This window comes from Heterocephalus glaber, unplaced genomic scaffold, assembly GCF_053883595.1.
Source record: "Heterocephalus glaber isolate CG9 unplaced genomic scaffold, H.glaber_assembly_v1.0 deba00000281, whole genome shotgun sequence".
Classification (NCBI taxonomy): Eukaryota; Metazoa; Chordata; class Mammalia; order Rodentia; family Bathyergidae; genus Heterocephalus; species Heterocephalus glaber.
In genome coordinates this window covers 29115150-29142364 of record NW_028258139.1, presented here as the reverse complement: position 1 = coordinate 29142364, position 27215 = coordinate 29115150, and the positions used below count along the sequence as shown (strand labels likewise).

The following is a 27215-nucleotide window of genomic DNA, read 5'->3' as shown; positions in this document are numbered from 1 at the left end:
ATATGCAGGCTCCTTGGGGGCATCCCAAGCCCACCCGGAGGACCTTTCTTAGTTGGCAAGGTGACACTCAGCTCTGCTGAGGGACTCCCTGTCCCACCCATGAGGCTTCCTTGAGTCCATTCTGCAGCAGGCCTGTGGGTGTCCCGCTAAGAAGTCACATGTGAGGTGGGCGAGGTGAGAAACGCTTCTCAGGAGGCTCATGGCTTCCATGCTGGGCCTCTGCTCGTATCTGACACAGGCCAAGACCCTCTCTGGCACCTTCCAGGAGGGCACAGCTCTCTTCGTCCCTGACTTTGTCCTTGATTTTCTGTGGACTTCTACATGTGATCATTCCATACAATGCCCAGTGGGCCTGCAGTTTTATTTCATAAGGCAGTGCTCACTGCATGAGGGTGGAGCGATGCTCTTCTTCCTGGAGCCTAGCACAGGCAGTAGAATGCTTTGGGGGCACCAAGTGACTCCTAGGAGCTCTGTGGAATGTCTCTCTGCTGGTTCATGAAGAGGGTGAACCAATTTCACCAGTTAAGAGGTGTTGAGTTATGGGCAGGCCCTGGTGGGAGGGTGGGGAGGCCTTGTGGTGTCCCCTGCCTGCACTCTCCCTGGCTGGCCCTGGCATTAGTTCACTAGTTGAGCGGAGTCATCCTTCAGGGCCAGGCCCCTGTGTCCCCTCTTCTGAGGCCTCCGGGATCTTCCAGACAGGACCATTCGCCCCTCTTCTCGACTCCCTGAACAGCACCCACTGCAGCGTCTGTCGTGCTGTATTGCAATTATCACTGAGCTCCAGACAAAGTCCTTGAGGGCAGAGCTGCACCTCACCCCAGCTTCCACGGTGGCACCTGACTGTACAGTAATCAGGATGCGACGCACACTGAGGAATGGGAACCACCAGTCAGCTTGTCTGGCACTGGCTCGGCCAGGGAGGTCCCAAGGAGAAGGGGCTGGCTGAGTATCAGGGGCCAAGACTGTCAGGCTCCAGATCTCCAATCTGACTGGTAAAACTCTGCTCCCCGTTTCCCAGAGATTGTTCTCGCAATACACTGGCAGCATGCCCGAGCCAGGCTCTGACTAGTTCCTAAAACAAGTTAAATCTTTCCCTTTGGGACAAGGCCATCAGCAGGGGTAGATGAGCATGCTTCTCTGATGACCTTGGCTTCCATAGTCTAGGGTGTTGGGCCATTTCCCACTCGGTCCCTCAAGGCCCTTAGCAGCAGCCCTATTATGCTTGGCTGGGCTTCTGGCTGGTGAAGAGATGAGCTCTCTCTTCCCAGATCTCAGAGTAGAAGACTGCTACATCCACACCCCCACCCGCAGCTGCCTGTGCTTGGCTGTGATGGAAACTGGTTGCTCATCCAACAGATTTCACTGCAGATTGGAAAGTGCTTGATGGAGAAAGGAGTTGTGTCATTGTTGGAACATGGGTGGGAGCCAGGCGCAAATGAGACTACATCTTCCCATCACCTCGCTTTCTCCTCTGATGGATGGGACAATGCTGACTGCAGAGAGCCTGGACACCATCTTTCTTGCAGGGACTGAGTTTCATCAGTGAACCTCATGGTGGTGGATTCTAGGATGGCCAGACCTTAGAAGGTGGAAATATCTGAGGAAGTCACAGCCCCAGGTATCCCTAGTTGCATCATAGACCTTTTAATCCTTCAAGGCCAACCTAACACACTCAGGCATGAACATGATTCTGGACATGCATTTGCAAATGATCGGGAGTTAGTTACAAATTTGTCACCCACTCAGTTCTGTGAACTTGAGCTAGTCATGTAATTTCATTTTGTTTTATTTCTAAAATTCATTTAACAAGGCTTCTGGGAAGATGGCAGAACAGTAAACAGCAACAAATCAACCTCTCCAAGATTTGGAATCCAGACACTGGAAAATAACCACTTGGGAAAGAAAAGAAAGAGGGAGGTGGATCCCCAGGACCCAGGAAGTATCTGAAGGGAAAATTGGAGTCCATAGAGAAAGCAAATTGACAGACCTCAACACAGAAAAAAGGAGGGGGCAAATTGCACTTTCTCCCTGGTTCCTGGCTGATAGTGTGAGAGAGGAAGATTAAATCTGGAGATACAGTAGGGCAAGTGACTCCAGAGGCCTCCAGGAAGAAATGCATGTGTGGAAGGAAGCAGTGGATACTGTGTGGTATAACAGCAGGCGAGTGTCTCTAGTCCAAGTGACTGCCATGTCCCCTGGACACCATTTTAGGTAGAGGCCAACTGAACCCAGGACTTAGAGCAGCTGTGGGTTGGTTTCATCTCAGGGCTCCCAGGGTTAAAATCCCACAGTGACTGGGTGAGGGGCAAGTGTGGGAGACATCCAGGGTCAGGGAACCATGGTCAGGGCAGCAAGAGACACCCAGAATGTTGTAAGCTGAGCAACTCAGGCCCCAACCCCACAACCAGAGGCCAGGATCAGCCTGAACTGTGGATTTGAAAGTACCAGAACCTGCACCCTTCGCTAGTCCTACTGCAGGCTTGCTGGGATTATCCAGGATGGATCTGGGCTCTGACTGCCTCCTTGGACTGCCAGCAAGAGCAGAGTCACACCCTGAATTGGACACTGCTGCAAAACTGTAGACCCCAGAAGATGCTACAGGTTTGAAATCACAGAGAAATTTCTTTCTTTTTTCTTGGCTTTTGGTTTTTAAAAAATCGCTAGTTTTGTTTTTTCATAAGTGTGAATATTACTTTTAGCTTTTCTGTTTTACTCTTGTTGTTGTTTCTTCTTCTTTATTTCCCTCCTATCTTCTTCACCAGTTTCCTGAGGCTTGGATAGTCTTCTTTTGTTCTCAGTCTTACTTTTAATCTCTTTCTCCTCTTTTATTTCTCTATTTTTCCTCTTATCCCTTTTAAATTTTCTCCCCTTAGGGTAAAATTGCTCTACTGAGTGGATATTTACTATACATAATATTATGCTCAGTCTTGGATCTTGTTATATAACTATAAATCTTCTACCTATGTTTAAAGGTGGCAAATTAATAGTTATCACAGTTTGTCATTTGGAAACCATAAATGCTCCACATAGAAAAGAGCTGGGTTCCATAAAATAGACTCAAGTAGAAATCCAGGAGATTAAAAATTCTACTGAAAGTGTACACGGCAGGTTCAACCAGTGTGAAGATAGAATATCAGATCCAGAAGACAGGGTTGTGGTTGGTGGTCATCAAATGAAATACTTCTTAAGAATAGCAAGGGACCATGAGAAGTCAATCCAACAGCTGCTAGATGATGCAAAGAAGACTAATATAAGATTAATTGGAATCAATGAAAAATCAGAAGATAGCACGAAGGGGATAAAAAACCTGTTCACAGAAGTAATAGCAGAAAACTTTTCAAGAATGGAAAGAGAACTTGAGATACAGATATGTGAGGCAAATAGACTCCAAATAGTCATGATCAGAAAAAATGACACCAAGGAATATAATAGTCAATATTCCAGAAACTCAACACAATAACAGAATATTAAAAGCTGTTAGAGGAAAGAAAGAAATCACCGGTAAAGAAAAACCCATCAGAATCACAGCAGAACCAATACAGTGGAAATGGCCATACTTCCAAAAGTGTTATACAGATTTAATGCAATCTCAATTAAAATACCAGTAGCATACTTCACAGAACTACAGAAAACAATCTTAAAATTCATATGGAACCAGAAGAGACCTAGAATTGCAAAAGCAATTCTGGGCAATAAGGGCAAGGCAGGGGCATCACAATCTCTAATCTGATGTCATACTACAAAGCTACTGGGATAAAAATGGCACGGTACTGGCAAAACAAAAACAAAATAAAATATCCAAAGAAACCACCCCCAAAAGACCCCCCAAAATAAAATAGACTCAAGGATCAATGGATAGAATAGAAGAGGCAGAATCAACTCCAAGCACACTCAGTCACCTTATCTTTGACAAAGGAGCCAAACACCTCCACTGGAGGAAAGATAGCCCCTTTAATAAATGGTGCTGGAAAAACTGACTTTCTACATGATGAAGACTGAATCTAGACCCATGTCTCTCACTATGCACTAAGCTAAAATTGAAACAGATCCAAGATCTAAACATAAAAACAGGAACACTTAATCTCCTGGAAGATAGAATAGGTAAACTCTACAAGATATAAGTATAGACAAAGACTTTGTCCAAAACCCCTATTACACAGGCAATATTACAAAGAATCAACAGCTGGGATCACATCAAATTAAAAAGCTTTTGCAGAGCAAGAGAAACCACCAACAGAGTGAAGGGACAACCCACAGAATGGGAAAAATTTTTTTACCAGCTACTCCTCAGACAAAAGACTAACATTTAGAATATATAACGAACTCAAAAAAATCAGACTCCACCCAATTTAAAGACCCAGTCCAAAAATGGGCATCTGAAATGAATAGATACTTCTCTGGTGAAAAAATACAAACAGCAAATAAATACATGAAAAATGCTCAACATCACCGGTTCTTTCAAGAAATGCAAATTAAAAAACCACTGAGATTCCATCGCACTCCACAGAGAATGGCTATCATAAAAATATCAACCAATAACAAATGCTGGAGAGGCTGTGGGGAAAAAGAAACACTTCTCTATTGCTGTTGGGAGTGTAAACTGGTGCAACCACTGTGGAAAGCAGTATGGAGATTCCTCAAAAACTGTAACTAGAGGTTCATTTGACTCAGCTTTTCCTTTTCTAGGTATCTTCCCAAAAGAGTTAAAGTCATCATACCATCATGATACATGCATCCTCGTGTCTATAGTAGCATAATTTATAATAGTTAAATCTTGGAAACAGCCCATGTGCCCATCAAAGGAGTATGGATAAAGAAAATGTGGTATTTACATACCATGGAGTACTACTCTACCATAAAGAAGGATACATTTGAGTCATTTGTAGGAAAATTAGTGCACCTTGAGACATAATCTTAATGAAATAAATCTGACACACAAGTTTAAATATTGCATTGTTTCTTTTGTGTGAGACACCTAAAGTGTAAATAAGGAGCATAATGGACAATAGATATTGAAAAGTAGAAGGAATATGTTCAAATGGGACGGGGAACAAGGGAGGAGGGAGAGAGAAGGGAAGGAAAGAAAAAGAAAAAAAAAAGAATGGAAGCAAAAAATAGAAACAAAGCTTTTGTAAGTGGCAAAAAAAGGATTGAAGGGAGGGGAGAGAAATTGGAAAAAGAGAATTAAGATATATTAATTGATGAATGGGATCGATATATGTGACAAATATTTACCAATAAAAGATTAAGTTAAAAATAAAATTCATTTAACAAAGGTTAATATAATTTAAAAATAAGTGTTGTACAGATGGACGGATATGGAAAAGGTGATATTTGTATGCAATTATTTTTTTGTTTTTGTTTTTTTTTCTCGGTACCAGGGATCAAACTCAGGACCTTGGGCTTGTGGGGTAGGCGTGGTGCCACTGAGCTAAATTCCCAGCCCCTTGTACCTAATTATACTCTGCCACCAAGAAGGATAAACTCAAGTCATTTGTAGAAAAATGGATCCACCTTGAGACCATCATGTTAAGTGAAGTAAGTCAGACACACAAGCTTAAATATGGCATGGTTTGTCTTATATGAGAAATGAAATATATAACTAAAGTGCAAAATAAGAATTCAGACATTTTGGGCCAGGGATTTAGCTCAATGGTTTCGCTGCCTGCTGCACAAGTGCAAGGACCCGAGTTCAATCCCCAGTACCAAAAAAGAATTCAGATAGTTTGAAAAAAAGAAAAAAGTTATTGTAATTCAGCATGATCAATGTATCTAAAAGAGTTCCTTGATTTAGTATAATTGCCTTCTGTGTTTTATATGTTTTTTGGTCTGTAAGTCTGGCTGTTAACCTATTTTTATAATTCATTTGATAAAGACTTAGAAAATAAATAAATGAATCTGATGCTGACCAAAACAAAAAAGGAAAAGGCAGTTTAAAAAAAAGAGTAGAGGTAAATGGGATGTTTAGAATTGACATGTGCTATGTTCATGTACCAACTCCCCACTGTGAATGTAATTATTTTGTACTGCAAACATGTTCTAATAAAAAAATAAACCTTGCGAACTATTTTATGTGCTTTACCAATATTATGTCTTTTAATTTTTAAAACAATCCATGGCAGAAATATGATTATTAAGCCTATTTTATAAGTAAGCAAAACAAAGAACCAAAACACTAAGTACTTGTCCAAGATCACACAGCTGATGGATCTCAGACTCCTCATCCGTAAAATGCAGATAAAGCACAGCACCTAGGGGCGTCGGAGATTCATGCACCCAGAAAGAGTATGTGCAGCTACATGGGGAAGGTGCCCATCTGCAGGACAAGGACAGGTTCAGAAGAAACGAACCTGCTGGCACCTTGATTTGGACTTCCACACTCCAAAACTGGAAGACTGTGAGAAAATACATGTATGTTGTTTAAAACACACAAGTAAATCAGTCATTATCCTGACCATGTCAGTATGTAGCTCCCTTTGCTTTCATAGATTTTCACTTGTATCCCTGACTTTATTGGAACAAAAGCCTCCTCGCACATAAGTGTCTCCGTTCACTGGTGCAGCAGACTCCCTGACACATAGTAGGCACTCAGGAGATGTTGAATGATTGGACAAGTTAAGCCCATCCCTCTGTGACCAGGCTCACCTAGCTCATCCCCAAACATGGCTTTCCTTAGGCACAGTTGTTGCTCTAGACCTCCACACATTCTTGGCCAGAAAGATGCTCACACTGAATGAATGAAGCCACATTGTTGCCCTTTGCCTTAGGTCTGAAGTCACCTCTTAGTCACCAAGCCATGAGCACCCTTAAAAGCCATAGTCCAGTGGACATTGACACTGATAAGCTATGGAGTAATCTTCTGTGGTGATAAAAAGATAAGGTGGAGGAAATGGAGTCCTTTCAATTACTAGGTAACAAACCGCTCTGAAGTGTAACAGCATAAAACAGAAGCTATTATTTCTCCCAGCGGTTGGGTAGTTTCCTGACCAAGGTGAGTCAAATGGCTGCCTCCGCTGGGAGCTGCCTAGGGCTGGAACATCCAAAATGGCGGCTTTTCTCAGGCTCTTTCTCTCTAGGAGATCTCTCATCTTTGTGGTCTAGTCCAAGATTCTTAACAGTCTGACAGCTGGGTTCTAAAAGGAAGACAAAGAAAGCTTTCCAAACTCTGGGAGCCAGGCTCAGAAGTCCCGGGACATTATGTCTATCACAGTCATTTAGACAAAATAGATGATGAGGCCCAACCCCATTTGAGGGGAGAGAAAATAGACTTATACCTCATGAGATGAGGAGGGATGTGTGGACCAAGATGGGAGAAACTATTGGTAGCCATATTGAAGAGTCTCCACCACACAGGGGGACGAGGAATAGTGGCAGGAGGCCCAGATTATCCTCATGCTGGTAACAAACTATTAAGGGTTGGTTAGGCTGTGGTTTTCCTTCTCAGATGAGGTACCATGGGGGCTAAGGCTCCCCACTGTTTCTGGGAATGCCTGACCAGGACATTGGCACTGATTGGTTTTTAACCTCTCATTTTCCAGGTGACAACACAAAGGGATGGGGAGAGGTGAGCTGTGGCCAGAAACCACAAGTTAGCAGCAGGACCAGAGCTGCTGCCCCTGGTCAAAGCCCGGCTGTTGGGTACAAAGCTTGATTTTGCCGCCAAAAAGATTGGATGATTCATAACATCCCGGTAGGCCTCCCTTTCTTTTTTAATTTAATGTAGACAATATCTATTTTATAGGGAAAGTTTGATGATGAATAACTTGAATTCTGGAGCCAGACTGCCTGAGTTCGTGTCTTCCATTTACCATCCATGGTACCTTGTGAAAACTGCTCTCCATGCCTCAGTTTCCTTTTCTGCCAAATAGAGATAATAATAATAATAATAATAATGATAATAATAGAGATAATAATAAGATTTGTGTGGATTTGATGGCTTCAAAGATATAGAAGCATCAAGAATGGTGCCTGGCTCACGATTCAGAATTGAGGGCTATTATCTTTAATTATTAGAGTACTTGTATAAGAATTAAAATGAGCTTTACTTGCAAAAGCCCAACACATGCCTTGCACATAGTAAGCGGTGGCTGTTGCTGTTGGGAAACTGGGTCCTGCAGTTCATTTCTCTTACTAGGCTCACCCTTGAGGAACGTTGGAGCAAACAGTCTCACTTGCTTCTGTTTTTAACTGCTCTCTGAAAGCAGAGAATCTTATCTATTTGGCTTGAGTTGCTGCAGCTGTTAGCTGTGGGCAGGGAGATGCAGGAGCGGGCTGTGTCCTCCTCCCCTGCCTGTGTGTGGCACCCCTGGAGGAGAGCCCTTCACCAGAGGAGGCAAACCCCCTGGTTTCTTGGACCCAGACTCACCTCTGACTCCAGGTCTGTGTGTGATCGAATTCCTGCTTTGACAGTTACTGGTTTATTATCACTGTAGCTCGGCATCCTCATCTGATGATGGGAATAACAGGATCCACTTTGCAGCTAGCGGAAGAATTGAATGAGGCAATTCTTATTGGGACGGGTGCAGATGGGGGCACAGAGCACGTGGTCAGCGGCAGTTAGTGGATTCAGCTGTTGCCTTGTTAAATCCACTCGAAGGCCTCGCTCGAGCAAGTTCTCCTTGGGGGAGTCTTCCCGGCTGCCTCACAGGGCAGAGCGTGTTTCTTTTCCTGGCCTTTCTTTGCACCCTTTCAACTCCACATTTCTCTTCCAACATGGGCTTAGAGAGTTGTGAGGTGAGTCTTTTCCGTCGTGGTGAGTTCTGACCCGAGGCTTTGTGCTGGAATCACCGCTGTGCTTTCCTGGCCTGTCCCCCACACAGTAGGGCCAACATCCCTAACCTTGGTCACAGCTGTAACACAGCACCCTCCGTGAGCCAGAGGCTGCCCTCCCACGACTCCCTCATCTCTCTAAGGCTGCTGAGTGTGTTTACGTGTAGTAAACTACTGGAGGTCAGGAAGGCAAGCCGGGACTCCAGGGCGGGAGAAAGGGGAAAGGCCGCCAGCATCGCAGAGTTGTGCAGTTCTCAGCCCCTCCACATGCCGAGCCTCATTTCCACAGTAAAATGCAGCTCACTCTGCTTTCACTGTTGATGGGGACATTGGTGTCAAAATGCCTGGCAGACAGTAGGTCCTTCTCAAATACCACCCCAGCTACCCCTGTGGGCAGTGCAGACAGACACCATGGAATTCACTGCGAATGTTGCAGGTGCCCTAGCACAAGGCATCCTGCTAGAGACATCCCTAGAAATTTTGGCTTCTTCTTTGGTCAGGAGGTGGCCAAGTGCATCCAGGGACAGGTGGGAGAAGGCTGCTGCCCCGGAAGGGGAGGCACAGAGCAAGCTTCCTGCTTCTCTGTATATTACACAGTATTTCCCTGTCTGGAGATTTAAAAGAGACAAGGTGCTCCCCGCAGTGGTCACAGGGCAGGGAGAAAGGGATTTGAGAGTGGTGGCGTTAGTGTTCCCCATGTCTGCTTGAGCCTTGGGAAGCAGCTGAGCAGAAGAAAGGAAGTAAGAGAATCTCACTTGCAGAGCTCAACAGGGGGCCCCTGGCTGCAGGTCAGGAATCTGGTTTTGGAATGTGTCTGTTTCGGAAGTATTAGGTAGAAATAAACTTTGACAGTGATCCCTCATGGCAGTGAGAATCCGTGACAGACAGAATGAGGGCAGACAGGCTTCAAGGCAGAGGGAATCCTGGCAGGGAGAATCCATGGCAGTTGTAAACTGCACAGTTGCTGGTTCCTTCAGGCCTGGTGTCTGAAATGTACGTGTCCTTTTTTTCCCCTTAGCCTTCTGTGGGGATTTGGGATAATTTTTTGGGGGAAGGAAGAAGCCTTCAGAGGAGATTCTGGACTTCCTGCTTGAATTCAGGAAGGTGGTGAAGAGATTAATTGGGGGAAGAAGTGGAAAGTGCCCACGCTGGGCTCCGAGTCTGCAGAGCGCCTCCTACCAGGTGGCCTACCCAGCCCAGAGGGCATTGTGAAATGCCAAGGGAGATCGGTCTTCATTAACTGCTGTTGGAGGATTACAGGATGAATAGCTCCTTTGAAGGGAGGGATAGCATGCTTCCTGAGCACGGAGGTGGTGAAGAACAGGCATGTCTGAGATCCAGTTGGGAGGCTGTTAGCCCACACCATGAGTCTGTCAAGGAGAGTAGTGGGACGAGATGACTGTGGAAGGCCTCAAGTGTCTCCCTGAGGTTTGAGTGCAACTCCTGCTACTTGGAGGAGTAGCTGTAAGGGGTTGGGGGTGGAAGAGCTGCGCTCTCCAAGATGGCTGCCAGTCAGGCGCCCTGAGCTGGGGGCCCTCAACTCCTCATCCACAGTCCGTTCTCGAAAGCAGCCAACGCGGCAGCTCCGGGTGGCCAGGATTGCGACACTAAATGTGTTTGTTCCCCCTGTTTGTGAAATACCTCAGAGGCACTGTTCCAGTGTCACCTGACTAGTTTTATGATTGCTACATGGTGCTGGCTCCATCCACCAATACTCAACTGGGGCCGACTGGTCCAAGATTTTGAGGCGTTTGTGGGTTTAGAACTTGGAGACCTCATTTTCCCTGGCAGGGAGAGGAGACTTTTACCTCCCTGACTTTAAATATCTCTTGTTGGGGTGGGAAGCAGCTCTGGTGGCCCAGAATGGCCACTGTGGCTATGGACCTGCTCTGTGTGAGCTTCAGTTCCTCCCAGGAGAGTCACCCCTGCCTTCCGGACTGTGACCCACAGCACAGCACCAAGCCAGAAGGTCGGGGGTCAGCTCACTCCCCAGGCTTCCTGCAAAGTTGGCCTCAGATTTTCAAATCATTAAAATTCAATCTTGCATTTAATTCTTGCAAATGAACTACTGTCAACCTCTGACTGAGAGCGGGAGAAGAAACCTGGCTAATATATAATGGAATGGGAAGGCAGAAGCCCCCAGAAATTGGCTCAGGAATTGGCTGTGGGTGCTCAGTGGCATGTGCTCAGCCCAGGGAGGGGGCTGCAAAGGCCAGCGGATTTATGAATCAGTTCCCTTACTGAGCTCCTTTCAGAGGGAAAAATATGAAGGTGAGGAAGGGAAGGACTGGTAGTGATTGAGTGTATATTCGGTGCCAAGCCCCAAGGTCTCTCTCGGTGTTATCCCCTCAACTGCAGAAGGAGGGAGCATCACCCCCAAATAACGAGCACCTAGTCCATACTTGCTGAGTGAGGATCACATGTTAGGTGCTGTCCTAGGAACTAGAACGTGTGAGGAGACTGAGGCCAGGGTAGGATGGGGCTGGTGCGTGCTCCCACCTCCCCTTAGGCTTATTCCAGGGCTGTGCTATTCCAGGATGTGCACTAACACTGACATGCACTCACACATGTGTGAACACACAAGCAGAAACAGACGTGCACACTCACACCATGCAGATCCACTGTGCTCACACCAGATGGACACACTCAGACACGCCCACAGGTGCATGCACACGCGCCACTCTAACACACCCACACCAGTACACGAGCACTGGCACACACACACACACATCACTCCATTTATGGGGAAACTGGGCTCACACCTCTGGAACTCTGAACACTTTGAGGCAGCAGTAATGCCAAGACAACCTCAAAGCCTCCATTCTCCTTCTGTCTCTCCCTTCCTCTCTCCTTTTCTCCCTCCTGCCTTCCTCCCTTCTCTCCTTTTCTTCCTATTCTGTGACCAGATCACTCTTCCCCTCCTTTTCTGGCCATGATGCTTTAGGAAAATTTTAGGGCTGCCAGACACAGGTTGAAACAGCCAACCAGAGAGTAAAGAGAGTCTGTAGGAGCTCCAGAGCCGAAGTGATTGGCTGCCGCCACAGTTGTCAGGCTCTCTCTCCCCGAGGCAGCTGCACGCTCCCCCTGCCCTCTGCCCCTTTGACTGCAGGCGCGTTCACGTCAGGCCCCTGCACCGGGCTTCCCCAGCCTTAGGACCTACCTCCCCTGCCCTCCCAGGCATGAGCCGAGTGACTGTGCAGGGCTCTTCCAAACGTTTCATCACTCTGTGGGGTGGAGATCGCCTATTTCTGTATTTCAACATTTTGTTTCCACCTGGGATTGCATCTGCCAGCTCGCAGGTGAAGTAACTTCCAGTGCTGGCACATGGAGCCTTTGCCGCATGAGGACCTGTGCTCTGGTCCTCCCAGGGCCCGTGGGGCTTGGACAGTCCAGCCATAGGCCTTAGTGGCCCCCAGGAGGTAGGCAGGCATGCTGGGTTTTGGCTAATCTCACCCGTGTAGGCAACTCAAACTCTTCAGAATATTTCAACATCCCAGCGACTCAAGGTGGGGGTGGTGGAATCCGAGAGACTTTGGCAACTCCTGTTTCTCAGTCCCAAGTGCCAACAGAGTCACCTTTCCTAGCTCATCTGCTTTTCTTCGGTATCGGGGACATCTCTGTCTCTGCGTGCATCTAACACACCTATGCCTGTACCAGGAAGGGATCCTGGAAGTTATCCTGGGGACCCTCGGACTCCGGGTCCAGCAGTCACCCTCTCCCTGGCTGTTTGGCTGCATTGGCCAATTGGAGGCGTTTACTGGGAGCAGGCTGCTGAGTTTAAGCTTCATAAACAGTTCCCAGGCTGTGGGACAGCATATTCTGCAGACAGCCCAGGAACGGCTTTAGAGCCATGTACTTTGTCTGGGGTGAGTTCACTGTAACCCACGTTTGCACACGTCTCACTGCAGAGGATTCAGCGGGAGGTGGGAAGAGTGGGGGAAGGGTGGCATTATGGAAAGGAGTGTGCCCGGTGAGCGAGAAGGAGCTGGGTGCCAGGTGCCTCACGGGCGTGGGGATGCTTCAGTGCGCAGAGATGAAATCCTGGAGGTGAGGCTCTCCAGAGTACTTAGCTCATGGTCTGCTGCGGTGATTACGCTCGACTCAGTCTTATGTTGCAACAGAACTCTTAGCAGGCAGGCTTCAGGGTGCGTAGGTGCTGTCCAATAAAGGCCTGAAAGGAACTGAGCTCGGGCTGCATTGATTTGGTGCTGCATCATGTCCAAAACCTTTCACTGTGAGTCAGCGAGCATGTGACCCCCTCCGCTCCCCTACCTGGCACCCTTGTCCATGTGTAGCAGTGCCCACCTTGGCTTGCTGTCTTCCAGCAGCGGAGGCAAGATTTATACACTCAGAGTAACGAGAGCACAGGCTTCAGGGGCTTCCTGGGCACTCTGATGTCCCTCAGACAACATGTGTGTCCCCACTCCAGGAGGAGGAATGTCACCTTGTGTGACAGATGCCAGGGTGGAATGGCATGGCAAGGAGCAGCACAGGGCCCGAACATTTGTCTGTGGCCTTTTCTCTCATTCACTCATCCATTCTCTGTTTCACAGGCCCTGCTCTGTGCAGGCACGGTTCTCAGCCTCGAGGACAGAGCCATGGGCAAATCTAGCTGAGTTATGCTGAGGCCAGGTAATGATGTGCAGTATTACATGTCAGAAAAGCATTGGCTGGAGAAGGACTGGGTGTCATGCAGCATCGGGCAGGCAGGGCTCAAAGAGAGGAGGGAGCGAGGACTGAGCCCTGGACAGGGAACACGAGGGATGGGGAAGGCGAAGTCCCATCGTGGAGCTGCAGGGGCAGAAAGGAGCCTTGAAGCCTGGTGCAGCAGGAGTGTGGGAATTAGGGTGGGGAGAAGGAGAACAGGAAACACAGCAGGAAGACAGGAAGTGGGTGAGGCTGCTGCCAGGCAAGGTCACACAGAGCCTCTGGGCCTCAGTGGGGATCTGGGACTTGGTGGAGTGCGGTCTAAGCGAGAGATGCTATTGGCTAGAATCAGGGTGTAAGCAGCGAAGGCTGAGTGCCGGAGAGATGCTCAGGATGGGGACCTCTGGGTGAAGGAGGAGGAGGCTTGAGGCTGGTCAGGTGGGCCTTCCGCCGACAGAGGTCAGGGCAAGGAGGGGCAGACTTGGAGGGACATGACTCACAAACTCGGGTCTGAGTGGCCTATGAGATCCCCATGGGGGATGCTGAAGATCTCAGCTGGATCCCAGATAAGACATTCTTCTTTTTCACTCATCTTTTCCTTTCCTGGGATCTGAGCTGCTCAGGGTCTTTTTGTCTCACCAGCCCTTCTGGGATTGCTGGAAGGGTGTGAGGTCAGAGCCTGCAGAGGGCAGGCTGCTGTAGATTCTGCTCAGTCCCCACCTTTAAAGGCTTCACTGGGAGGCTGGAATGACGGAAATCATTCCATTCCATTCCATTAGTTTTATTTAACTCAATCAGTACCTTCTGCCAGCCTACTCGGGATCCAGTGTGCACACTCAAGAAACCATCCCTCTGTCCTCATGGCGAATGTGATCGCTGGGGAAACAGAGTGCAAAATAAAATTTGACACTGTTACAGTTTAGATCTAAAATGTCACCCAGAAGTCTCATGTGTTCAGAGGTGGGACTCTGGGAAGTGGATTGGATTGGGAAGGTGATATACTGATCCACTGAGCCATTCGTGGCTGACTGTGCTGTTCGGCAGGGCCTAGTTGGAAGAGGTGGGTCATGAGGGTGGGACCTGGAAGGGTGTATGCTTGTCCCAGCTCCTCCTTCTCTCTCTGCTTCCTGATTGCCCTGAGGTGAGCAGCTTTTCTCTGACAGGCCCTTCCACCGTGATGTTCCTGCCTTGAAGTGAGCCGACCATGGACTGACACACCCGATCCACAAGCCAAATTAATTTTCTCCTCTCAGTTGCAAGTGTCGGCTATTTTGTCTTAGTGATGGGAGAGCTAACACAGACATTTTACAGAAGGGTATATGGAGTACCCTGGGAGAAGAAGCAAGGACATTCAAATTGAATTTCTTATTGTTTTTCAGAAGTGGAAACTGAAGCTCAGAGCAGAGAAGTAACTCTCCAGAGTTGTCACAGTGTTTAGGAGCAGAGGCAGGGCTGGAGCCCAGTCCCAAGGCCCACACTGACACCTCTGCTGGGGTTGTGCCAGGCCTCCCATGGGACCCATCTTTCCAGACACGGCAGGAGGTGTGGTAGCCAAGAACTCCGCCTCAAGTCACACAGGTCTGGGTTTGAAGCCTGGCTCCGCTTAGTGTTACTCTGGGCAAGTTATCAACCCCTAAGCTCCAGTTTCCTCTTTTCCAGAGTGAACAGGAGTTTCCCTAGAGCTAGTGGGACCTCCAGTGTCTGCCCTGGCTGAGGACGGGGCTCAGAAGTGGACAAAGCTAGGCTTTCTCTCCACTTCTCCCAGCACTCCTCCTGAAGGCTCTGACACTTGTGGCTGGATGCAGGGGCCTGCTTTCATGTTAGAAACAGCATCTGAGTGGGGCCCCTTGTGCACCTGACTTACTGAGGAAGGGATCCAGGAGAAATGCACAGGGAGTGTGGGACGCTGGACAGGGCTCAGGGGAGAGAGCAGAGGCATGATTCGAGCACACATGGTGGCATGGAGCGGGCTCCCACTAGAGGAAAGGGGCTATGCTCGCCCTCCACATTAAACTAGACGACATTCCCCTGTGTGGTCATGCCTGACTGCCCACAGAGGACCCCCCCACAGTGGGAGCAGCTGGCGCGAGCCTCCCCACAGCTGGTAGATGGGCATGCTGGCCTGGCCCCCAGGGCATCCCAGTTCTTCCTGCAGGCATCTCATCAATGCTCTCTAATCTCTTTTTATTAATGGAGAGAGGACAAGCTTGAATCAAAGCAATCTGACCTTGACTGAATACACACAAGAGGTGTATCGATTGCCTGCATTTTCATGGCAAATGACACTGCATTTTCACTTGATAGTAATATGAACATTAATTTTATATTTATTCGTTTTTCTGGTACTAGGGATTGAACTCAGGACCTTGGACTTGAGTGGCAGGCGCGGTGCCACTGAGCTACATTCCCGGCCCTTATATTCCATTTTTTGAGACAGGGTCTTGCTGTGTAGTTCAGGCTGGCCTCGAACTTGCAAGCCCCCTGCCTGAGCCTTCCCAGTGGAGGACTGTAGGCATGCACCATTATGAACATTAGTTTGAATACAACCGTATATCGAAAACTGAGAAAGCTGGAGTTCAAGGGAGACCGTGTTTGGAGATGGAGCAGGACTCGTCCAAAGCTCTGGGGGGTCTTGTCTTTCACCCTTGGTGACCCAGATTGACAGACAGTGTCAGGAGAAAGCACTGCATGATGAGGACCTGCTGTGGTGTCTGGTCTCAGGAAATCACTCGTGTCCTGGGTTCCAGGAGGCTCACACAGCAAATTAAACATTTGGACCAAGATGAGAGGACTTCATCGGTTGTAAGTGTCAGAAAGCTTGTTCACGAGAGGGAGCTTAGTGTGAAGTTCAGGGGTAGCCTCTGATTTCTCCACATAATCTTCATTCTCAGCTGGCTTTTCCAGGAGGCACTTCAGAAGCTGTGGGCCTCTATTAGCCTTTTATCTCACGAAAGACTTTTTCCTGGAAGTTTTGACTAAATTTCCAGAACTGGGCCTGGCAGCCCTCAGATAGATGGAAGATTGTCATTGGCCAGACTTTGGTCACGTGTCCACAGCTGGGTGGATAGTTCTGATTGGCCAGGCCTTGGTCACTTGCCCATAGGGGGATGGAAGGTTTTGATTGGCCGGGCCTTGGGCATGGGCCCACAGGTGGCCAAGATGTAGGAGGGGTGATGGATGGCAAAGCAGACAGAGTCTGCCTCTCCAAATGCTGTGGATTATATTGGGGTGGGTGGAGGGTGATACTCCTCAGTAGAGAACCCCTGTGCTGTCAGAAGAGGAAGGGATAGACGAGGAAGCCTGAGGTGACCTGCCCATTGAAATACTTTCTTTAAGGGTGTTTCTAGTTCCGCCTGGGACTACATCCTATGCTGACTCCAGGTGTTCTCGGAGGAGCCCTGCTTGCTTCTGGCAGCTCTCCACTCTGGAATTGCACCTCTTCCCTCCCTTAGCTGGGTTCAGAGCCTCTGTCCTTCCTGGTCCCCACCCCACCCTGGTTACTCCATCCACCCACCTGGAGGAGCCTACTGCTCCCCCTTCTGCCTGAATCTTCCTGCTAAGGAAACCCTCCCTCTGGCATTCAGAGCCAGGCCTCCTGTGAGCTGCCCCTCCTCTTCTCTCACTGGTGGGGCATCTGGGCTCCAGAGCCCAGTGTCTTCCTGTAGCGAGGGGTTCACCACCCTGGATAGGCTATGTGCAGTGAGGGCTATGGGTGGCTGCTCACAGCTAGTTCACAGCTCTTGCTGTCACGGAATGAGAAGCCTGTCACAGGGCACCCTCACTCTGCCCTCAGTTATTCCTCCTAATGTCCCTGATCTGTGGCCACATCAGAGCCCTCTCGTGCCCTACGCACGTGGGTTTCTCTCCACACTCACTCCTGCCCTTCCCTCTGCCCGTGGTACCTTCCCCTAGCCAGGACCCCAGGGCCAGCTCTTGTCCGGCTTCTCCTGGGAGCTGGGGCTTCATCCTTCTCTGAGTCAGCCCAGTGCCCCAGGGCATTTCTGTGGTGTGCATTTCTGGGGACCAGTCTCATCGCAGTGCACTTCCTGTGGACAGTCACATGTGCTGTTCATTGTGCTGTTCCGTCCTCACACAGTAAAATGCTGAGTGGATGGACAGATAGACGGATGGACAGACGGACAGATGCCCATGCTTATCTGCTTGACATTCTTGTGCCCCAGGCGTGGTCCCCGTAGCAGTTCATTCAGTTGTAGCAGGTCAGAGGTGGGTGCACACACGGGGGAAGAGTGGGTGCAGAGGGTGTGCAGCTGGGGCCCGAGCGCAGCTCCTGGCCTGCCTCCTTGCCTGGCCCGCGTCCTGTGGGAAGGGAGAGACCCACCCAGCCCGGAGAGGAGTGTGGACGCGTCAGGGTGATTTAGCGAGAATTTCACAGCCTTATCTATTAATAATAAAAGTGAAGTTACATTAAAATGCAAGCATGTGTGGGTGGCCGGACACGTTAATGACCCTCGAGGAGTCAGATGTGGGTCCCTGTAATTGAGGCCCTTGATGGTGCTGGTAATAACACCCGTCTGTCTGGGGCTTCTTTCTTCTGAGGCTCTCAGAGCACTTTCTCCTCTCTGACCTCTCCCAGCTCCCCAGGGAAGTGGTCCTGTCACTGCCAGCCTCTCTGTGTGTCTGACTCACCACAGCCCTGGAGTGCGACTGACTGTCCTGGCTGGGGGGCCGCGTGCCTCTCTGCTCCCCAGCTCAGCCAGGAGCCCTGGTTTCCTAGGTGCCCAGGAGGGCCGAAAAGGGCACTGGGAGCCGCAGGGGCTGGGAGCTGAGCCCACCGGAGGGAGCGGAGGGTGGGGAAGACGCAGGATCCAGCTCAAAGGCGTCTCTTCGGAGATGCTGTCCTTGGTCGCCCCGACCTGGGAGGCTGGGAGGCCCTGTGCTCTCCTCTGGAAGCCCGTGTTAGTGCTAAGTGGCCCTGTGGCAGCTCCCAGGCAGGGTGTGAGTCTCAGCTGTCCCGTGTCCCCAGAGCGCGCCGGCCAGCACAGGGCTGGGGAGGGGCACAGAGAGGCTGGGCTTGGAAATGGGAAAGCCCAGGTTCAAGCCTCTACACAGCTTGTGGCCCAGGAAGCCCTGACCTCTCTGAGCACACCCTGGCCTCGTCCCAGAGCGGAGCCCAGAGCTCCCTGCCCCTGCGCGGTGGGGAGCTAACCGCCCTGTCACTCATTGCTTGGCACCGGTAGGTGCCGGTATTCATTTCCGGTGGCTAATTTTGGATTTGGTGGTTCCCAGCCTGGCTGCACATCAGACCTGCCCTTCTCAGGAACAGACTTGCTGGGAGCACCCCTGGGAAATTCTGACCCGAGGGCTGGGGTGCGGCCAAGTCACCTGCCTGTTAGGAGAGCACCCCGACTGTTCCCAGGGCAGGGGCCTCCATGCTTGTCAGATCGGGTGTATGACTGAACAGGCAATAGTCCGTAGGTCACTGATTTTCCTGGTTCCTAGGCTCCAGTGGACACTATGTCCAGAGGCCTCTTCTAGAGGAGACTGGGATCCGCACTGCAGCCAGGTCACCCGGAGAGGCCGGTGGAGTGGACGAAGGTCAGTGGATGCTGAGCTTCATTTGCTGCTTTTTGGGGGCGGATCCTCACTTGTTCTCCACATCTTCGCACTGCCAGGCACTTGCGGTGGGACCTTGTAAGGGCTGAAGAACCCACCAGGTCTTGCTGACTGTGAGCCAGAAGCTAGCAATGAGAAGTTTTTCTCTGCGGGCTATGATCCTGAAAGGAGTGTGGGGAAAGGAATGTGACCCAGGCCCGAGAGCAATAAATGGCCAGCAATGGATCTGGGAAGAGCCCTGTGTGCAGGGCCAGCCAGGAGTTAGGGTTGCTGTGTTGCTGAGCGAGGGTGTGGGCCTGAGGGAGATCTGGTCACAAACCAGGGAGCGGCATTAGTGAGATGCCCGCCTCATGCTGTTTCCTTTATTGTCACCCAACCTTAGGAGACTTCGCCTTGTCAGTAACCAGCACCCATAACAGCTACCATTATCTTTCAAATGAGGCAACTGAGGCTCAGAGCGGTGAGGGTCTTCAAAGTCACACAGCAATCCGCTGGTGCCAGAGTTGGGGCCCACACATCTGCCTCTGTCACCCTCTGTGGCAGGACAGTGCAGGGGAGCCCTGGGGTTTGCTCCAGTTCTCTCTGCGCTGGTCCCTGGGATCAGACCCTGCTCAGTGTTGGTGAAGACAGGGGTCAGCATATGGAGGAGCCAGAGGCCCCAGGTGGGAAGTGGAGCCGCTCCCCAAGTTCAGAGGGGAGTGTACACTGTTCCTGTAAGCAGTGCCTCGAGCAGGTGACCATTATTGCGACTACCCAGGGCCAGACAGGTCCTGAAGTCTCAAGGGCAGAGATTTCCAGACCTGCTGTTACTCAGGGGAAATTGAGGGCAGGATTGCACAAGGGCAAGCTCTTCCTGGGCCCAGAAAACAAGAAAGCCACCTTCTTTGCCATGTACCAGGAGTGACTCACTTTCTAAGAAGCCCAGCCAGGCCCCGGTTGGCTTGGGAACCAGCCCAGGGCTGAGTGGAGCAGGGAGGGCACGGAGCTGGGGCACAGCATCACCCCTGCCATCCCCTCCAGGGCTGGACAAGGCCCTTCACATGGCCCCTTCCCCAACGTCTGGGCACTGGGGCAGAGTACTGTGGCCGGGGCCAGAAATGAGGGGGGTGTGTGTGTGTGTGTGTGTGTGTATGTATGAATGCCGTGGGAGCCGGAGCAAGCTTTCCATTCCCCAAGCCCCTCTTTCCGCCCGGTACAGACAGGTCCCGGAGTCAGAGACTGGGTTTGTCTCAGCTCACACCATGTCCACCCATCCTCTGCCTGGGATCCCCGCCCCACGGCCAGCCCCAATCTCACACTTACAGAGCAGCCTCGGCAACTTGTTCTAACTTGTGTGAGTCTTCACTTCCTCATCTGAGCTATGGGACAGTGCTCCCTGCCCTCAGACTCATGAATGGCCAGGAGATGAATAGAAGCAGTGTGTTAGGGCCGGCCCTGCCCTGGGACCTGGTCAGCCACAGGCCTGCCATCCACCACTGGCCCTCCAGGCAGGCACTGGCTGTCCAGGGCCTCAGAGTGACCACCCACGAAGACAGCCCGTCCAGGCACTGTAGGGATCAAATGAAAGAGCACTCCCCCCACACGGAAGGGAAGTGTTCATTGCCTCCTCTTTATTCCCGCACAATTTTGCCAAGAGGAGAGATGTGGATCTGAAGACGCCGATTATTCTGCAGATGGATCTTTTCTAGGTTCCCAGTTTACAAACCAGGGTCAGAAGTGCGTGGCCTTGCATGGGCTGCTGTGGGTGAGGCTGGCCGAATTGAGCGAGTGCCGTGCTGAGCAGCTCTAAATCTCGTCAAGTGCTCCGCCAAGGTCAGCTGTGTGGCCAGCTGTAAATAGCTCCCCTTTCTTCTGGTGAAGCCGCCCTAGCTGGTGCCATGGCTGGGATGGCCAAGGCTGGATGGCCTCACCCTGGAGTGACAGGCCGAGGAGGTCATAGTGCAGGGAGGTAGAGCAGCAGCAAATGGTCTCCTTACTGAGCCCCCAGAAATAGGCCAGGCTCAGGGAAGGTGTGAGAGAGGGCAGTCTATGGCTGTCAAGCCTAAGAAATGGGGCGCCCCGTCTCGTCCTGCTGAGGAAGCAGACAGGGACAGTGGCGAGGCCCCTGACTGTCCTGTCGTGGATGGGAACAGCTAGGAAACCACAGCCTGGGGGCAGCTAGACAGACTCTGCTCCTTCTATGGGGCAGCGAGACCAGGAGGAGCCCCATGGCCATGCCAGGCTGTGCTTCCTCACAGGGCCTCAGCGGGGATGGGTGGGACTCTGAGCCCCCGGGGTTTCTGTACCATGGAACCCATCCAGTCATGAACCCCATCTGGGGAGCCCCTCTGCCCCCTCCAGGAAGACAGCTCATTGCATGCTCAGGGAACACAGAAGGCAAAATGAGACTTGGAGAAGTTCATGGCAGACGACACGTGGGCGAGGCTTTTAGTGGAGATGAGGAGAAAGCAGTGCTCCCACTTCCCCCTCTCCCCCAGCCCCCACCCTGACCCACAGTGGCCCCTGGCTTCTCTGACAGCGTGGAACTGCTTTCTGTGCGGTCAGCATCGACCTTCAGCGAATCCAGTGGGTGCGTCCCAGCCCTCCTCCTCACCAGCGCGGCTCACCGACGCTCCGACCCTCCTCTCTTCTCTTCCTGCCTTGCTGGCTGTCCCTCCTCAGTTTCCTTGTGACTTCATCTGTCCCCGCTCCCTCTGTCTACTGGTCATCCACCCATCCATCCGTCTGTCCACCTGTTCATCCACCCTTCTGTCTATTTCTGTAGTTAAGGAGGTTTTGATGAAGACATTATTTCCCAAAGCATGGGAGGTCTAAGGAAATGAAAAACGAGTGTGCAGCACTAACATACAGGGAGCCAATTCCAGCCTGGCCTGAAGACCAAGTGGTTATCCGGTCCTAGAGAGCGAAGCTAGAAGAGCAGCCTCCTGGCAGAAGCTGTGCCTTCCGCAGAGCGACGCAGCTGGGGGCACATGCTCTGATGTGGTTCTCCTTCCCTCTGCTGCCACCACTGACCTGTGCCTCTTCCTTTTCCTTGGCATCCTTACCCCAGGATGCTGGCAGATGCTGCCCAGATTCTCTCCTGACCACCAGGACACCCAGCTGTCCACTTGCTGGACATCTCTACCTATCCCTCATGGGTCACAGACCCGACACCTGGATCTTGGACTTCCAGCTTCCAGAATGGTGGGAGCTCCAGTCTCTGCTCTTAGGCTACCCAGACTGGGGCACCGGGCTCTGACAGTTCTCATGAACCGATGCAAGGTGACACCAGGCTTGCTAGCTGCAGTGACCCCAGCCACAGCGTCTCAGGTCCATGGGGTCAGCCCATGTAGTGTACAGGAGTTCTGGATGGGGCAGGGTTCGGTGTGGGTCACCAGGAACACCGCACTTTGACTGGCCTGCATGATGGGCTGTGTGTGCCCCATCAGGGATGCCTCATGGCCCTGATACCCTGCATCCCCTCAGCTGGGTTTCCACACCTGCTCCTGCAGAGGGGCTGGCACAGTGACGTCACCAGCCCTTGCTACGAGTGCAGTGGAGCAGGGTCAGGGCAGAGTCACCCTCACCAACTGGAACTGAGAACTGAGAGGTGCAGGCGCTCCTAGAATTGCAAGGAGAACTTTCCAGAAAGCACTTTGGGACAGGGTTCTGGGAGGCCTGGCCCCAGCCCCGTCGGAATGTGACATACGCAGCAGGACAGGAAGTGAAAAGGGGACCTGAAAGATGTGTTTTCTCTTAGCAGGCAAAGGCGGCAACAGAGTAGAGGGTGCTGTCCAGGAGCTTCCGGAGTCTCAGTCCCCACCAGGCGGGGCTGGGAGGCTCCCAGCGGCCGTCTGGCCTGCAGATGCCACCATGGATACAGCAGATCAAATGATGCAAGCAGTTACTGCCCTTTTACAGTTCAAGTGACATCCAGGCCCGGTGAACGCCAAGACCTCTAGGAGTAGAAGCCAGCGTCTCTACACAGCAGCTGTCGCAGGAATTCAACAGTGAGCGCCCCACAGCAGGTCTGCTCAGGTTCCCTCTACTCTTGCCCCAACCCCAAGGTGTCTGTGTGTGCGATCACCACAGCCAGCCCTACGCTCCATTTTACAAATGGAGAAACAGATCCAGAGCAGGGTGTGAGCCCTCCAATTTCACACCAGCAACTGGTTGACCCCTGAGGAGACTCCAGGCCACCTGACATGCAGTCACACCTTCCATACCTCTGGTTGTCTCCTTGTTTGGTGGCCTGGTGGGAGGGCAGAAGAGCCAGGGGGCATGGCTGTTCAGCTTTGATTGATAGCAACCATCAGTAATCTGTTAGATAGCCACAAACTATCATGGGCTTCACACTGAAACCTCATATCAACTCTGGAAGTAAATTGTCTCATTTGTCATAACAGGACTCTGAGTCTCTGAAAGGCTAAGGCTTGCCTGAGGTCCCCAGGCTGGGACACCGTGGAGCTGGGAGGACTTGAATAGTAGTCCACATGCTCTTGGCCCATGGCTTCACTGTAGGTCTCTTGCAAGCACCAGGCTATGGGACATGCTTTTGGAAGTTCTGGAAGCGACTCCCGGTGGCCAAGCGGTGTCCACTGTGGTTGAGGGTGGGTCAGGGAAGGGTTCAGGTTGTTGAGAGTCCTGTGGGCCTCAGGACAGAGGGGTGACTGACCTGATTCTCCTGCCTGGGCTGCCCACCCTGACCCTCTCAGACATTCCTCATCGTAGGTGAAATGGGGTATTCCCAGAGGAGTGGGGTGTGGTCAGGGCGCAGGGAAGACAAAGGATTTATAAGCTAGAGACCCCCAGCATGCCTGTCACGACCCGGCCCAGGGTGCTCTTCACCCCGAGATGATCGTGCACATGGGGGTCTCCCTCCTTCCTCCCTTTGCTGACACCCTGCTTGCTCCCTGTCCCAGTTTTTGCTACCTCTGTGTCATCTGGGAGGGGTTTAACTCTAGTGAGGCACCCAGAGTACGTGGCACGGAATGAGGAATGTACACCGAAGGGGCCGTTTCTTCTTCCTGGGATCAGACTGCTGGGATTTCAGTCTTGGCTTCACACTTATTATGTGACTTGGACAAATTATTTAACCTCTCTGGCTCTCAGTTTCTACATGTAAAGCGGCACGGGCAATCATCTTTATTTCATGGTCTGTTATTGGAATTCGTCTATCACCCATCAAGTCCTTGGTGCAATATCCTGCACTGTGTCTAATACAGCAGCCACTGGTCACATGTGGCTATTTAGAGTCACCGCAGTTAACTAAAATTAAGAATTCATGTCTCCATCACACAGGCATATTTCAAGAGCCAGTGACTTCTACATTCCATCCACATGCAGCCCATTTCTGTCTCATGGGGAGTGTTAGACCACAGCAAGGCTCTGCAGTGCTGGCCCGTCCTGCAGGTGCTGCTATTCTTGTGTTCTGTCCGCTCCTGCGTGATAGCAGGACTGTTCTCTAAAGCTGTGGGCAAAGCTGAACCTGTACTTCACATTTGCCCCCATCTGGGATGTTGTCTCCCAACTTTCCTCTGGGGACGTTCTACCTGTGCCAGGACTGGGAGTCAGGCTTCAAAGGCCACCACAAGGGAGACTCCAGCATGACAGCTGCTCCTCTCCAAATCTTGGCTGTATTTGAAGGCCAGAACCAGACTTTCTTCATCCTCTTGTCCCCAGTGCCTGGCATTTCGCAAACCCTCAAAGTAAGTTTTGGGGAATGAAGGCTTCCAAAGTTCAAAGACAACATTCTTGCTCTGCTGTGACCACATCACAGAGTTTCTAATGCCAGACAGCTTGCAGTATGCAAGAAACATCGGCCAGAACAGGCCTACCAGGGCAGCAGGAGACAAGCCCGAGAGAGCTGGTGGGAGGACAGCCTGCAGGGAAGAGGGCAGGCGAGTGGGTGTCGTGGACTCGAGTGGGAGCACTGTCTGGTGGGGGAGACATCCCCAGGCCGCCTCGAGTCTGGAAGGAGGGCTGAGGCTCTGGGGCACTCATGGTTCCTGTGACAGAATCCCTGCATGTCCCCGTTCGTCCTCGGGAGATGAAAGTTAACCAGAAATGGAGCCTCTGGTCTGTAGCTGTGAAGACTGCACGTGGACTTCCCTGTCCCTGGGGTTATTTCTTTGGGGGTGTGTTTTCATGACAAACTCCATCTCATTTCAAGGAAAAGTGGCTGCTTCCTGAACGCAGACAGCCAAGGCAAACTGTCAGACTAACTTCAGTTTGTCTTTGTCGGCTTGGGGCGCAGTGACAGATCCACAGTGGGGTGTCTGAAACGAGAGACTTGCACGTTCCGTTTTTCTAAGCCTGTGATGTCCGAGGTCAAGGCCCCGGCTGGCTGAGATGGGTCCTGGGGTGGGGCCCCCCTGGCTGGCAGAAGGCGCCTCCAGCCTTGCCCTCCCGTGGTGGGAAGGGGGAGCTCTGTCTCCTCTTCTTACAAGGGTGTGAATCCCGTCACGAAGGGGGCACCTCATGACCTCATCTGACCCCAGTACACCCCAGAGACCCCCCGTGTCATCCCCCTGGGGTTAGGGACTCACTGTGTGAACGTTCAGAGAACAGAAGCATTTGATCCACAGCAAGGCAGTCAGCTGCTATCTCCCTTACTCCATCCTATATATTTGGGGATCCGGCAAGGGGAGAGGTGGCCTTTGTCTCCTGGAAGCACTGAGCACCCCATGGGCTCAAGACCTCGCATGTTTGTCTCTGCCCCACCTTCCCTGGTTCCCCCTGGCCCTCCCTGGCTGTTCTCCTTTGACCTCAGTGTAGACCCAGCTCTGCCTTAGGGCTCTGGGATGGGGAGTCGCTCTGGGCCTTTCTTGCTCCCTTACCCCAGCCTCCCCTACTCACTCCGTCCTCGTAGCTGGGCTTTCCAGGGCCTCCGGGACTCAGCACCTGTTTGTTCCATTTCCTGCCTTGTCACCCCCTGGCCGCCCTGCTCCTCTGTGAGGCCTCAGCTTAGCTGTCCCTTCTCTGAGCCTGTCCCCAGCCCCACCCCAGGCCCCAGTTAGGCACAGCTTTGTCCTCCCAGAGCACTGTCCTGCACCTGCCACCGGTCACCTGTCACTTGGATGCCTCAGCCAGGATCTGCCAGGGCTCCCATCTGCCCAGGCTGTGCTCTGTGGCCTGGAAGGCCATGACTACCTTGCTCATGACTGTGCTCAGCGTGGCCCCTGATGGAGAGGCGCCTGGAATATTTCAGGAGTGAGTCAAGAGGCTGTCCAGCCGGGCTCAGGTGACGGCCCGGCAGTCTTGACAGTGCTTCTTTAGCTGAATGTTGAGAGTGACCAACTCCTTGCAGAAGTTTTCTCATTTGCTGGTCTAGAGAGGCCAGAATAAAATGGCATTGTGTTCTTCTGTATTATGGGTAGGGTTCACTATTGTGGACTTGCGAACCAGGCTGTCCGGATTTGAATCTCAGCCCCACCACTCAGCCACTGCGTGACTTTGGGCACCTCAAGACAAAGGGAAAGTTTATTGTTGGTGTGTGCCTGTCCTCTGTCCCTACCCACTTCCCACCTTCTGTGGTGTTTTGTCACGCAAAGTTTTCTCTTCTCCTTCGCCATCTCACAATAATTCTCTTCTATCTGCTATGCAGTGGTTCTTTTTTTTTAAATTAAATTCTTTTATTGGTACATTGTAGGTATACAACACAATTACATTTCTCATTGGGAATTGTACCTTTACATGATGCATCTTGGTTCTTATTTTTTCCCCATCCCTAGCCCTCCCTTCACCCCCTCCACCCTTCCCTATTTACAAAGACTTTATTTCCATTTTTTCCATTTCTCATCATTTTTCCTTTCCCTTCTTTCCTTTCCCCTGCCCCTCCCACTACCCCTACCCCTTTGGACCTTTTCTTCCTATTTTGCATTATCAATTATTCATTCTAATCATTGGTACATTTTAGGTATACAATATAATGACATTCATCATTGGAAATTTGCACCTTTACATAGTCTCTCTTGGTTCTTATTTTTCATCTTTGCCCAGCCCTCCCTTCCACCCCTCCAGTCCTCCCTATTTACAAAGATTTTGTTCCTATTTTTCCATTTTCTCATATTAATCCCATTCCCTTCTATCCTTTCCCTTAGCCCTCCCACTTCCTTCCCCTTTGCCCCTTTTCTTCCTATTTCACATGACCTATTATACATTTAGTCCATATTTACACTTTCAGTTTCTCACACCACAGAAACGATTCAGTATTTACACATGTGTGTCCTATTTATTTCACTTAA

General features: G+C 51.0%; 1 long non-coding RNA gene across 1 annotated transcript; it reads left to right on the top strand.

Annotated features, from left to right (window-relative positions):
- Window positions 1-6836: 6836 nt before the first annotated feature.
- Window positions 6837-25815, top strand: LOC101706791 (uncharacterized). Its single transcript, XR_204885.4, has 4 exons — window positions 6837-6991; window positions 7539-7690; window positions 18877-18972; window positions 22730-25815. It is a non-coding gene; the product is annotated as an uncharacterized LOC101706791 (long non-coding RNA).
- The last annotated feature ends 1400 nt before the right edge of the window (window positions 25816-27215 follow it).